The sequence below is a fragment of the Salvelinus sp. IW2-2015 genome, linkage group LG33 (genome assembly GCF_002910315.2).
Source record: "Salvelinus sp. IW2-2015 linkage group LG33, ASM291031v2, whole genome shotgun sequence".
In the NCBI taxonomy this organism is placed as follows: domain Eukaryota; kingdom Metazoa; phylum Chordata; class Actinopteri; order Salmoniformes; family Salmonidae; genus Salvelinus; species Salvelinus sp. IW2-2015.
In genome coordinates this window covers 10520116-10533909 of record NC_036872.1, presented here as the reverse complement: position 1 = coordinate 10533909, position 13794 = coordinate 10520116, and the positions used below count along the sequence as shown (strand labels likewise).

The window sequence follows — 13794 nt, the reverse complement described above, 5'->3', positions numbered from 1 at the left end:
GAAAAGATCTGATGGGTGCTAAGGGTTCAGCAGCGAATGGAAGAAAGCAAAGCTATTTTTTTTGTCTTTACCTAAACAAACACTGGATATGTAGAGCATTATGAGTAGCCTTTATATACTTATATACTTGCATACAGTCACAATATAAACTGGGCTGACTTTCAGTGCATCACCTGTCTATCCTTCCTTCTACAAACCGTCTCTTCTCGTCTCTGTGTCCTCCTCTGTCTCTGATTGACCAGAAATGACATTGCCTGATCAAGTTGTCTGAGCATGTGACCCTGACTGACCTGTGCAGCTTGGCTGTTAATCCCTGCTGCTGGCACTTGTGCTGGAAACCAGTACCTGTTACGTCACTGGCTGGGGAAGGGTCTACATAAGCCTGCGTGTGTGTGTGTGTGTGTGTGTGTGTGTGTGTGTGTGTGTGTGTGTGTGTGTGTGTGTGTGTGTGTGGGTGGTGTGGGTGTGTGTGTGTGTGTGTGTGTGTGTGTGTGTGGTGTGTGTGTGTGTGTGTGTGTGTGTGTGTGTTGTGTGTGTGTGTGGGTGTGTGTTTGATGATCACTTTCATGTGTGTTCCGTAGGTAACTAGCTGCAGTTTGACATGTGTGTGTGTTTTAGCCGGAGGCCCCATTGCTGATAACCTGCAGCAGCTCTGATGCCGGTGGTGGACCAGCCACCTGCTCCAAGCCGACTGGTGGGGCATTGCTCTCAGGCACACCATGGTGTGTGCCGGAGGAGATGGCATTGTCGCCGGCTGCAACGTGAGTAACCTGGGGATGTGAGAGGCAGAGAGAAACAGAGAAAGAGACAGAGAAACAGAGAGTATGTATTGGTGGTGATATATGTGTTGTGCATGAGTGTATTTTTTGTTTGTTTGTTTGTTTGTTTGTTTGTTTGTTTATTGTGTGTGTGTGTGTGTGTGTGTGTTGTTGTGTGTGTGTGTGTTGTGTGTGTGTGTGTGTGTGTGTTGTTGTGTGTGGGTGTGGTGTGTGTGTGTGTGTGTGTGTGTGCGTGCCTGTGTACCATGTGAGTGTTTATGTGTTACTGTTAGTGTTTGTGTTGAGAGTGGGGGTGTGAGAGTAACACATTAGTGAATTACATTCCTCTACGTGTTTTTTTGTACAGTGAAGCTAAAAGTTTTAATTTGGCTCTATACTCCAGCATTTTGGATTTGAGAGGAAATGCTTCATATGAGGCGATAGTACCGGATTTCAACTTTTAATTGATAGTATTTTCATACATATCTGTTCCACCATTTAGAAATGAAAGCACTTTCTGTACAGTATCTAGTCCACCCATTTGTATTTGGACAAATTCACTTAGAGTGTATTAAAGTACTCAAAAAATGTAGTATTTGGTCCCATATTCATAGGACGCAATGACTACGTCAAGCTTGTGACTACAAACTTGTTGGATTGCATTTGCAGTTTGTTGTGGTTGTGTTTCGGATTATGTTGTGTCTCTTTCTCACTCATCATTATTCACAATTCATTCATGATTGTCCGTAACTATGGTAGCATCCACATTAACGTAGTAGATTTCAGAAACTAATTCCATTGTTATTTACAACACAAGCGACTCCAAAATGACACAATACATGATTTAGCATTAATTCTATTGGGCATAACATAACAAAACAAAACAGTTCGTAGAGTCACAAGCTTGGAATATGGGACTAAATACTACAACTTTTGACTAATTTAATACACTTTAAGTGAATACTTATGACACCTTCAAATAGGGGGACTAGATACATAAAATGCGTTCATCTCTAAACTCTAAAACATATGTATGAAAATACTCTCTAATAAAGGTTACATTCTGTACTGTCACCTCATATGAAATATTTAATTTCAAATCCAAAATGCTTGCATAGAGATACTATTTTTAGCTTCAGTGTTCAAATAGATGTATCTTTCTCAACACCCCTAGCCCTTGGTTGCGGCAACCCTCCCACCGAGCCTCTGACCACCCATGTGGTCAATTGAGTGGACACCAAGCCCCACATAATTTTAATTAAATGTTTCATATCCACATAAATGCATAGGGAGTCTATACAGTGGTTATCATAAGTATTTACACACCTTGGATATTTTTTCACATTTTGTTGATTTACAAAGTGCCATTGAAATTGATCTACACAAAATACTCCATTATGTCAAAGTGAAAAGAACATTTTACAAATGTTTACCAATAGAAATGTAATAACTAAAATGCGCATCTTGTCTGCAACAAGACACTAAAGTAATATTGCAAAACTACATTGCAAAGGAATATACTTCTTGTCCTAAATGCAAAGTTTTATCTTTGGGGCAAATCCAACACAACACATCACTGAGTAACTGCCTCCTTATTTTCAAGCATGGTGATGGCTGCATTATGGTATGGGTATGCTTGATGTCGGCAAAGACTGGACAGTTTTTCAGGATGGAGCTAAGCACAGGTGAAATCCTTGAGAAAAACCTGCTTCAGTCTGCCTTACACTAGACACTGGGAGAGTAATTCACCTTTCAGGCGGACAATAACCTACAACAAAAGGTCAAATCTATATTGGAGTTGCTTACCAAGAAGACAGTCAATGGCCAAGTTACAGTTTTGACTTAAATCTGCTTGAAAATCTATGGCAATACTTAAAAATTGCTGTCTAGTCATGATCCCAAACACCTTGACAGAGCTTGAAGAATTGTGAAAAGAATAATGGGCAAATATTGCACAATCCAGATGTACAAAGTTCTTAGAGACTTAGTCAATGAGACTCTCAGCTGTAATCACTGCCAAAGGTGTGTCTAACATGTATTGACTCATGTATACATTTTTCTTCCATTTACAAAGTATTTTGTGAGATCATTGACTTATATTGACAATTTAATCAATTTTAATCCCAATTTGTAACACAATAAAATGTGAAGAAATCCAAGGGGGGTGAATATTTATGCCTTGTTGCATGTCTTTGGTTAAGTATTAAATCCCTTCCCTCTTCTTCTCCTATAGGGTGACTCTGGTGGGCCCCTGAACTGCAAGAACCCAGAGGGAGTATGGGAGGTGCATGGAATTGCCAGCTTTGTTTCTGGTCTGGGCTGCAACTACGTGAAGAAGCCCACCGTCTTCACCCGCGTCTCCAACTTCACCGACTGGATCGACCAGGTAAAAGGACACGTACACATGACTCACAGAGCTAAGGTTTACACACGTCATTACAGTGTTAATTAGCATGACGTCGGCATTCTGGAAAAACCTTACATCTCAATAAGGTCGACTTTTCAGACATTGTAAAAAAAAAAAAAAAAAAAAAATGAATCTATTAACAGAATGAGTTGTTTAGTCTTAGAGTCATGGAACGTTCACAGAACACGGAGGGGAATGACTTCTTTCAATTGATGTGTATATATAAAAAATGAAATCACCAAAAGTGAGATACAAAGTTTTTCCAGGATGCTGATAATGAGGGAAAACCTTTTCAGGAAATGTCACCAATGACTTGTCCTGTTCTGTCTGTCTATTTTCTCAGGCTATGATGAGCAACTAAAGTGGAGCAGAATGGGGAATTGAGTTTAATAAAAAAAAAGGACTCAGCAAAATGACTTTGTGATGTATTTTATGTTCATGCCACAAGATGTCCTCAGTCACTCAAGACAAAGAGAAAGGATTTCCATAAGATGTTTCCTTTGCTGGAGATATATCTATACATGTATCTCCATACATTCAGTGCTTGATCAATCATTTTGGCATTCCCCATTTTTCATGCTGTTTACCTAATACTTGCTAATAGGAAAGTTTTGAGACATTCTACTTGAGAATGTGTGAGGATGATATCCTTCCAATGAAATGTGAGCTTGTTTTAAGAAGTGTAAAATGTATGTTCACGCCACTTCAGAAAGATAGACATCTAGTCTTCCACTTTATGCTGTCATACATATTCTGGTAATGGAAGGGTTCCATTAATGGGTGAGCCAGGCGGATGTGTTCTGCTCTCCATATAGTCTTCCTACATCTTCTGCTCTTGATGTGATTACACTACACAGACTTGGCAGACAGGCTGGGAATGAGAACGCCACAGAATGAGGGCTATAGGGAAAATGATGTTTAAATTTGAATTTACAATCCATTTTTAGTATCCATCTCTCTCTCTCTCTCTCTCTCTCCCTCTCTCTCTCTCTCTCCCTCCCTCCCTCAAGCCCACACTCACTTGCTCGTACGTGCACAAACACACACTCACAGATTAACAGTCATACAGACACAGACGCACACGTCAATGAATCTTCCCTCGTTTAAGAATTTCCCTGTCAATAAACAGCAAGTATGTTTGCGTGTACAGGGAAATTCTTAAATGAGGGAAGATTCATTGACAGGCTGACAGTAGACATTTCATGTCCGATTAGAGCAGATCACTGTCACATTGACTGTGTGTGTGTGCATGCCGTGCATGGACACGTGCATAAATTACATTGAATTTCTCATTATGTTAGTGTATGTTTTCTCAGTGTCTATGCATGCACACAATAGTTTTAAACATATTTTGAAGCTACACATCAAGGGGTCAATTAAAGTCAGTCAAATCTTAAGCTAAACTGTTTATGTGTAAACAAACATTATGTTCTTTCACGCTGAACCCATGCGGAATATAAAAAATTATATTCTACAAGAATATTGGCATAAATCAATCATTCTAATGACCATTGGACAGAACCCAGATTGTACTGTTAAAATAGTTGCTTGAATCTGTTGCTCTGGGGGTCTCTAGCCAGCTTTATCTGGGCAGCTTTTGTCTGACGTGGGGTCTGGTCTGAAAAGAGCTTTGTCTCCCCCTCCCCCACCCCCCCATGCTCTGAAAGGAGCACGGGGGGACAGCTTGAATGCTAAACGCCTTGAATGCTAAATGCGCAAAGCCCACCTTCCCAATTCGTGCAGTTTTCTTGCTATATGTGGTTATAAGTTAAAGACAATTGGCAAATTTGGCTGTAAATTCAAGTGACAATATTTTAAAGTCAGGACGTCAAAGCTTTCCCCTACAACAACTCCATATGGTGTTATACAGGCTGTAACGGGACAGTGCAAATGACAGTGTCTTATGATCAAGGCACCACATAGTGTGGGAGAGAAAGCCATTTATTGGATGTTCTCTATAGGCTACTTAAAATAGCTCAGTTTAACTGTGACTCCTCCATGCCTGAGCAGGGAGCGGGAGGGGAGGGAGAGAGAGGGAGTGTGTGTGCGACATCACAGTGATCCACATTGACAGTGGCGTCACTACTCTGTCGCCTCGCTCGAATCACCCGTCTGCTAACTGGTTGGACCTCGCAGGCTCTCTCTCATTCAAGCAGTGCGCAGTGGATATTGAACCACTAAGAACTGTTGGGAAGATTTGCCTGGAACTTGGTGGCAACTGCCTTGTAAAACAATAATAGTGTGCTTTTTTGACTTAACTTTATTCCTGAGGAGGCAACGGAATCCATTGTAGAGTCTGGTCGACTTATGGAGATGTTTGGAGAGGATCGATGAATATGGTAATCCCGGACGGTGCGATCTGCTAAATGAAGCAGCTACGAGTGAGTGAGTGAGATTGAATTTGTGAAGGGCATTGTTTTAGTGCCTATTGGTCTAACTAATTGACGATGACTAGAATAGCTATCATTAGAAGAGAACAAGTTGAACAACAGTTGCACAAAACTTTCTCAGCCAACTATTGCATGTGCAGTTGAAATCTGCTATTTGGAATAGTAGGCCTATGTGTAACACACACACACACACATACACACATACACACAGACTCTTATTGTTTGTCCAGAGAACAGAATCCAAGCCGCTCATCCACGTCCACCCCATTCTAACAAACTATTGTTATCCACATAGCCATTGCATAACAGTTGGCAGTGGGTTCCATTGTATTGACCATGTCTGGTGGAGAGGGCACCGGCCTGTATCGTACACTTTGGACTCACTCGTCACTGAAATCCAACGGACATTTTCTCAGTCAGTCTGTCCCAAGTTACTTCTGGGCCCTGCTTTTTTTAGAACAGATATGAGGAAAGTTTTGCTTCGAGTAGAATTTATTTTCTACTCCTCAGTCTCTCTTGGTAGCTAGTGTCTAGCTATTGAGACCTGGTTATCCCACGCCGCAAGGCTTTAGCTAACTTGGCTAGCTAGCTGGAAGGATAGCTAACCACACTACAAAGGGCTAGATCTCACCGTAAGGCTTAGCTAACCCGGGTAACTCACCACCAGGCTAGCTATACCAAACTAGCTTTTCTTACCTGGAAGGGTAGAATTGCTAGGTCTACTCTTGCGTTTAGCTCAACCCACTCAACCCAGTATCGACTGGCCTGCACCCGTGGGACTGGTTCTATGGGAGGAGATTCCCCTCTCGCACCCCCCCCCAGTAATCCAAACTAGCGTGTCATTAGTCAAAGGCGACTGGGGAAAGCCCTTGTCCAGCAAGGTCCAAAGCAGGCACTTTGTTGGCATGGACATTTAGGGTATGGAGGAGATAGGCCTTGACAAGCCGATGGTGGTCAAGCCGTCATTGACTGGCCACCTCTACCCCAGTGCCTCATCTATAACCGGCACTACTCACCCTGGTAAGACGGAGCACTTCACCGTTTGCATATTCTGAAAGGTCTACATGATTGCGACATGTTCAGTACAGGCATTGAAGCTAAAGTCCCTACTGTTGACTTACCGGGCCAATTTTCAAGCAACAATTTACAAGAGTTGGGCAATCTCTTAACGCCCAGTGCAGTACAAAACAGATTTCCCTGTGTTTTATATACATATTTTCACACATGAGGTTGAAATTGTAAAAATTAGGATAATACCCTTTTAGTGTAAGAGCTTTTTGAAAAGACCCCCTGAAATTTAGAGGGCAACTTGCTGGCACCAGGGTTTTCTATAAAGCAATTCCCCCAGCAACGCAGCAGGCTAAAAACCCACAGTTCGGCTCTCCAAACAGAGACTGACAGTGGAAGAAGCGGACCTTCGCTGCTACCGAAGTGGGGTCCCGCCCACCTGATTCTCAATTACAATTGTCTCGCCTTAGAGCTTATGGCTTCCGCCGCCCTTCACTTCTACGGAAGAAGAGCGTCTTCACTGTTTATGTGCAGTACGCGCTTTGCAAATTTACTTGGAAAGAACGGGAGCATGGCGTAAGAGTGCCCAACTCTTAATGTCTTGGTGCCCCCCTGCAACGGCTATCCCATTGGATAGTTGAAGGTATTATATTGGCTTACAAAAGCAAGGGTTTACAGCCCGCTGAGGACCCGAGGGCTCATTCTTGGGCACTGTTCAAATGCATCTCTTTACAAGAGATTTGAGAGGTGGCATGTTGGGCCACCCATCATACATTTATGAGGTTTTGCCGACTGGATGTCACTGTACCTTCATTGGCACATACTGTCCTCAGTGTCGGGGTCACTGAGTGGTGATGCTGTTGGGACTACCCTGGCTTCAGGAGTTGGCCATATTCCATATTGAGACATCAAAATGAGTATTTCAAATAAAACTTAGGGTTACTTGAGTAACCCCAGTTTTATGATAATATTAGTGAGATGTCTCACCGCATTTCCCTGCTTGCAAGAACGCAAGGAAGAAAGGCATGCTTAAGAATTACCTGTGATCTGGCAAGTGGCGCCTCATGAAATAACTTCAAATGATGATCTCCAATGTCAATGTAAATGGCCATTTCAACTTGATGGTCTCTTCTTCTCTCCAGTCAGATGGGTAGCTAATCTATATCCTCTCCTATTTTTGATAACCTGTGGTCTCATTTCCCCTCTCATCAATAAAGAGTTCTACAGAACATTCTAGAGCTGGCCGTGAGCCTGGATCTCACGTGGCCTGATGACACAGCCAAGAAATCCCACCCATTCCCGTTGTTATAATATTAACTCTATTACTCATAGTCAATCAAGTGCATCATTGCCATAACCCTTATTAGGAACTAAACCTGTCTTGATTTGGATTGGCTAAGAGTGGCAGGGAAAGCGGAGAGAAGTTTGAAATTAGTTTTCAACAGCAGCGTGTCTCTAAATTCACCTCAATCTATCGTTGCATGGGGAAATGTGTGAGGGTGTTCTCTATATTGAAGTGTAATTGGAATTATATTCACTGAAACAGACCCGATCAAACTCACTCAGTCACACATGTACAGGCCCAGGTTGATATCAACACATCCACAAACCTGCAACTAATCACGCAATCATAGGGTCTACTTCACAAACAAATTTGAATTTGCAATTAGATTACATCTATAATATATGTTGATAATATTTGGAAATGATTTAAGTATAGTGCACTCCTAAGAACAGTGCTTTCAATGTGTGAGGCCAGCTCAGTGGTTTGTCAGTGGAAACAGCGCCACTGTTCGCCCCACCACCTTTGTTATTGTTTTTGTTGTGTTGATGTAACAGAGGGGAAACAGGGGGGAGGAGGCTCCGACAGCGCGGTAGAAGAAATTGCGGTACATATTCTGCTGTTCTATCGCACGTCTAATGATGTCAGAGGGGGAAAAAAGTGTTTGTGGTTTGCGTTAACTTTATTGTTGTAATATCCCAAACGGAAGTGGCAGTTCCACCAATCAAGCGTTCCAATTTGAAAGGTCCAATGCAGCTCTTTTTATCTCAATGTTAAATAATCTCTGGGTAACAATGTAAGTACTTTACTGTGATTGTTTTCAATAAACATGATCAAAAACATCTTCTTTGCAAAGAGCAATTTCTCAAGCAAGAATTTTGCTAGGACTGTTTCGGAGTGGTCTGAGTGGGGAGGGGAAAAACTGAAAACTATCTGTTATTGGCAGAGAGGTTTGGAACTCTCTTTCTTATTGGTCTGTTAACTTCTTTACAGTAATGTCACCAGGCAGGCCAAAACTCCATCCCACCAAAACAGGCTGACATTTCAGGCAGCCTTGTTTCAAACAGCTCTTACATTAAAAGGGCATTATTTACATTGACATTTTAGTTATTTAGCAGACACTCTAATCCAGAGCGATTTACTGCATTCATCTTAAGATACTGTAACTAGGTGAGACAACCACATATCAGATTCGTAGTAAGTACATTTTTCCTCAGTAATCACCATTATCATAATTTTCACAATTTCACAGTACTATTCCAACCTCATAGTGTGGAAATATATATTAAACACAGGGAAATCAAATGTTTGACTGCACTAGGCCTTTAAGACACCTTACAGATGTAGGATTTTAATTTGATTACCCTGGTTATTTTCCTGCTGTAGAAAACTGTCTCAGATTATGTGGTGAATCACCTGTTAATTATATGGTAATCCATCCCCAGTTAACCCCTCTAGCGTGTTAGTCTGGACTGAAGAGTAGGTCCCCTCAGGGAAGAACATGTTCACCTCGGGTACATTGTCCCTGCACAGGGAGGTCCTGACCCCTGGAATAGACTGCCCATTATCTCAGTGTGTATGTGTGTGCATATGTCTTAGATATCAGTGTTTAATGGGTCAATGTATTACAATGTATTATATCTCCTATTTCCCTCTTTGCTCAGGGGCCACTTGTTGGGGCTAACACAGGGGACAGCCCAGCATCAGTCAGCCAAAGCCATGAAGCCCACAGCAGTCCATTGAATAGTGCCAGTAAACCACTGATTCGGGCTTGAGTGGAACTTTGAGGATTTTTATCTAAAGAAGTTGGATTTTAGGGTGAACCAGGAAGTTGAACATGGAGACAGAGCTGAGGACAGGTCTCTCTGCATGGGCCATAATGGCCATAGTGTGTAACTCTGTAGTGGGCGTCCTCACCCTCATCCTCTTTGTCATCCTCTACAAGGCCTGCAAGGTGCCTTCCTGCCAAGAGAGGGCGCCAGTGCTGACAGCAGCCCAGGAGCAGCAGAAGGGCGAGCAGAAATACTTACTCACTGTAGTCTGATGGTGAACGTAAAGAGGAAAAACACTCTCTGGCCAAACAGACTACACACACACATGCACACACACACCTCTCTCTCTCTATCTGTATTTGAGTCAATTTCTCTCTCTCTTTGCCTCTCCCTGACACACAGTTGATCTCAGAGCAAAAGAACATGACAAGTGTTACGCATTACGTAAAAAAAAAAACACAAATCCTCTTATCTCCTTGGCTCTGCTCTGGGACTGTCCATCTGTCAGTTTGTTTAAACTCAGCAGTCTGGCCTTACCCTGCTCATCTCCACTGAACCAGTCTGGTGATTGAGGGAAAGGGTAAATGAAAAAGCGAATGAGAAGAGAGATGGATGGAAAGACGGAAAGTGAACAGCGACAGATTGATGTTTATTAACTGGAGAAATAATGATGCAGAGTATCGTGAAATAGACCACAAGAGAGATAGACAGAGAGATAGATGCGGAAACAAAGGACGGCCGTGATGATGGACGAGAGAGAACGAAAGGGATGTTTTTAATGTGTCGTTCACGGAGAGAACGTTCAAGGATCTCAATAGTTTAAGAAAAATAACAGAAACAAAGGGAAATGAACTCAACATTTAAACTAAAAGTTGTGCTGTAACACTTAAATGTGTCCGTCTGCCACTGACTGAGTTCATAACCTTCTAAAGGAGTGACAGAGACACAGTGTAATGAGAATCTTTTAGAAAGACTCCCATAGTTAGGGATGTTGTGACGCGGAGAATCAAAATGACTACTTGAAACGGAAGGATCTACCATGTACTGTACTATGCGAATAAGCATTCCACGTGTGTAATTATGATGGTGATGTTGTTCTATGAATCATGGACAAAATGTTGGTTTTAATCTTTTATTAACACAATAAATGTTTTACTTTTGCGTAACTTTTGGGGATGTATATTACTGACCGTCATAAATCATGTCACTACAACCAGCACAAAATAACCACAGCATTGTCCTCACAGTGCATGATTATCCATCGAAACATGGGGAGCAAAGTGCAACTATTGCACTGTAGTAAAGGTGTGGCTAGCAGGTCTTGAATCACGTTTTCCATAGTGTTGATTGAACCACAATGTCATTCGTGTGGGTCACTCCTGTAGCTGCTGTAAGTTGTGTCATTAGCCTTCCAGGTCTGTTTTGACAACTGCTATGGTCATTGTCACACAGACCTGGAATAACTAAAGTAATGTATATCTCCGATCTGCTCAGAAATAATTGACGTATGCTAGTCTATGATGCGTTGTAATACGCATTCATTGCATATTTGTAGGCTTATGCATGATACAGGATCTCTGAGCTCCACAGGTCATTCAGTGTCTCCCGCTCACATGTGCTCCGGCACTTCCTGATTTACAAATTAGGTACTGTTACTGGAGGATACACAGTCAGGCCATAGCAATTCGGTAATATGCTTCACACACACACACACATACACACACACGCATACCCACACACACACGCCGACAATAAGCTCTGTGTCAATATGAAGGACCATAAGCATAACACAGGGTCTCATCCAGTGCCTCGGTTCCATCGCTGTCCACTATCTCTCTACACAACTGTCTTCTCTTTGGTGGATTGTTGTGCTTCTACCTAGCAGGGTTTTACTAAATGAGTTGCTGCCCACTCCACCAGCTCTGCTACAGCCTGCTCTTTAGCTGCCTGCCTGCCTCTCTCTCTTTCTGTCTCTCTCTGTTGAACAATTTCAGGTAACCTCACCCGTTGTGTCTGCAAAGGTATGAAGGACATATTTGTTGTTTAGTCTAAGGGAGGAAATGTCAAATAAAGTTCATTGAAGGACTAAGCTTCCTCCACCAAAATGGCGACTCTTCACAGTTAATGTGATATGTCCCACCATGTTTTTACAAAGGTGACATTTCCCTCTCGCAAAGAAACACTAAGGTATTGTGGAGGACAGTTTACTTGACTGTCACTCATTTCAAATGACAAGTTCTGACTTATTTTAATGCAATACTGACCATGAATGACTATGCTGACCTTCCATGATTCAGCGATTGACCCCTGAAGGGCTGAGAGACCTTCTTTGATGGGGTTAGGAGGAACTGCCAATCCTCCGCCACTCACTCTTATCAACATGGTAAGCTTAGATCCATGGGATCCCTCCTATAAGGAAAGGATTGCATTAGCCAGAAGCATTGGTAGTGCTTGCTCATCATTCAGTCTTCCAATTGACCTATCCTGGTTGAGATTTAAGAGCTGGACTCAGCATGGGATTACATAATGCAATGAGCAAATATTTGCAAATGCAAATTACTAATAAACAGGAGACAGCGCAATAATCTGCCTCTCCATCTGCACCGCTTGAGGGTTTCCATAACCTACATCCAGGGAGAAAGGCTGGGATGAAGTCAGTCACTGAGGATACAGATCATTGTGTGTGTGTGTGTGTGTGTGTGTGTGTGTGTGTGTGTGTGTGTGTGTGTGTGTGTGGTGTGTGTGTGTGTGTGTGTGTGTGTGTGTGTGTGTGTGTGTGTGTGTGTGTGTGTGTGTGTGTGTGTGTGTGTGTGTGTGTGTGTGTGTGTGTGTGTGTGTGTGTGTGCTTATTGAAAGATAATGGGGCATAGGACACACAGTACTGGAAGTGAATAATGAATGAGTCACCAGGCAGCATCACATCTGATCACATCACATCTGTATAATGGGTGCCATTGGGATTCCCACCCCAAAATAAACATTCTGAAATCGGGTTTATCAAGCCGATTCCCAAATGTAAATCACTATGATTCAACAAATCAGCCTATCAGTTCCGTTTTGTCACTAATTTCATGTATCTTCTTGTGTTCCGTCACATTTAGCCTCACATTCATGTGATTTTCTGTTTTCTTTTCTGGAAAACCAGGGCTATAAGTAGAATGAAGTTAATGAGTTTCATTCACTAATGTCACTTCAAAAATGAGTTCCGCCAAACAAAAACCTGATAGAAAAGCATTTCTAAGAATAATGTAAGTACAGGAAATGTTGACTCAGTGTGAAACTAGTTTTTGACAACTGTATTCAATTTGAAGTTAGTGACAGCAAAAAAATGAGTCTAACAAAGTATTAGACACTATTCCCTGGGTGGAAATTGATCAAATGGACTGTTATATCCACAAAACATCACCATTGTTTTATACCCATGCCTGTGGTCTGTCTGTTCATGTTTGAAGTCTGTCTGACAGCTAGCTAGAAGAAAACTCAAGAAAACCTCAGGAATGATCACAATGCACTACTTCTTTATGAGCTTGTATATCGAACAACTATTACATTCTAACGAGTCCTGTGCTCGTGAAAGTAATCTAAACTCATTATGATGGGGTCATAATAGTCTGTAGTTCAAACCGTTTGGACTTTAGATTAACCGTTTTTTGGGTGTCTTACACACCCCGCTCTAGCGCAGCTGCCGTCTACTACAGAGATGAGTGGCTGCTATGGGCGGATCCAGAACATATAGACGTCTCAAGCATGTAGCTCAAACAGGCGATTCAGGAGGAAATGTGCAGCAGTTTTAACATAGGCCTACATATTGGAGAAGTCCCAGGAAGACGTAATGTTGGCCTGTGTACCGCACACGCGTAACTATCAATTCAGTACCATGGACAGTGACCGCAAGTCATGGCGAAGAAAGCGTCCAGCCGCGATTTCAGCACCACTGGCTAGTGGACCAAACCGCACCTGTAGTGACTGCCATGATGTTCCCTCATGCTATGGTTCCATTTCTCCTTTCCCCAAGAATGTTGAATTGTAAACTGATAGGGAATACATTTGAAGATTATTGAAACCACTTCTGCAGATTCCACTGGTATTCAAGCAGGAACACACACACCAGATATGCATGCCCACACACACGCATGCACACACATACGCACACACACACACACACACACACACACAC

At 42.3% G+C, this 13794-nt stretch overlaps 1 long non-coding RNA gene and 1 pseudogene across 1 annotated transcript; both read left to right on the top strand.

Annotated features, from left to right (window-relative positions):
- Positions 1–3578, top strand: part of LOC111958114 (chymotrypsin-C-like) — a 5707-nt pseudogene extending 2129 nt beyond the window's left edge.
- A 1640-nt stretch (positions 3579–5218) lies between these two features.
- LOC139023571 (uncharacterized) lies at positions 5219–10783 on the top strand. Its single transcript, XR_011474709.1, has 2 exons — positions 5219–5550; positions 9510–10783. It is a non-coding gene; the product is annotated as an uncharacterized lncRNA (long non-coding RNA).
- Positions 10784–13794: the final 3011 nt, after the last annotated feature.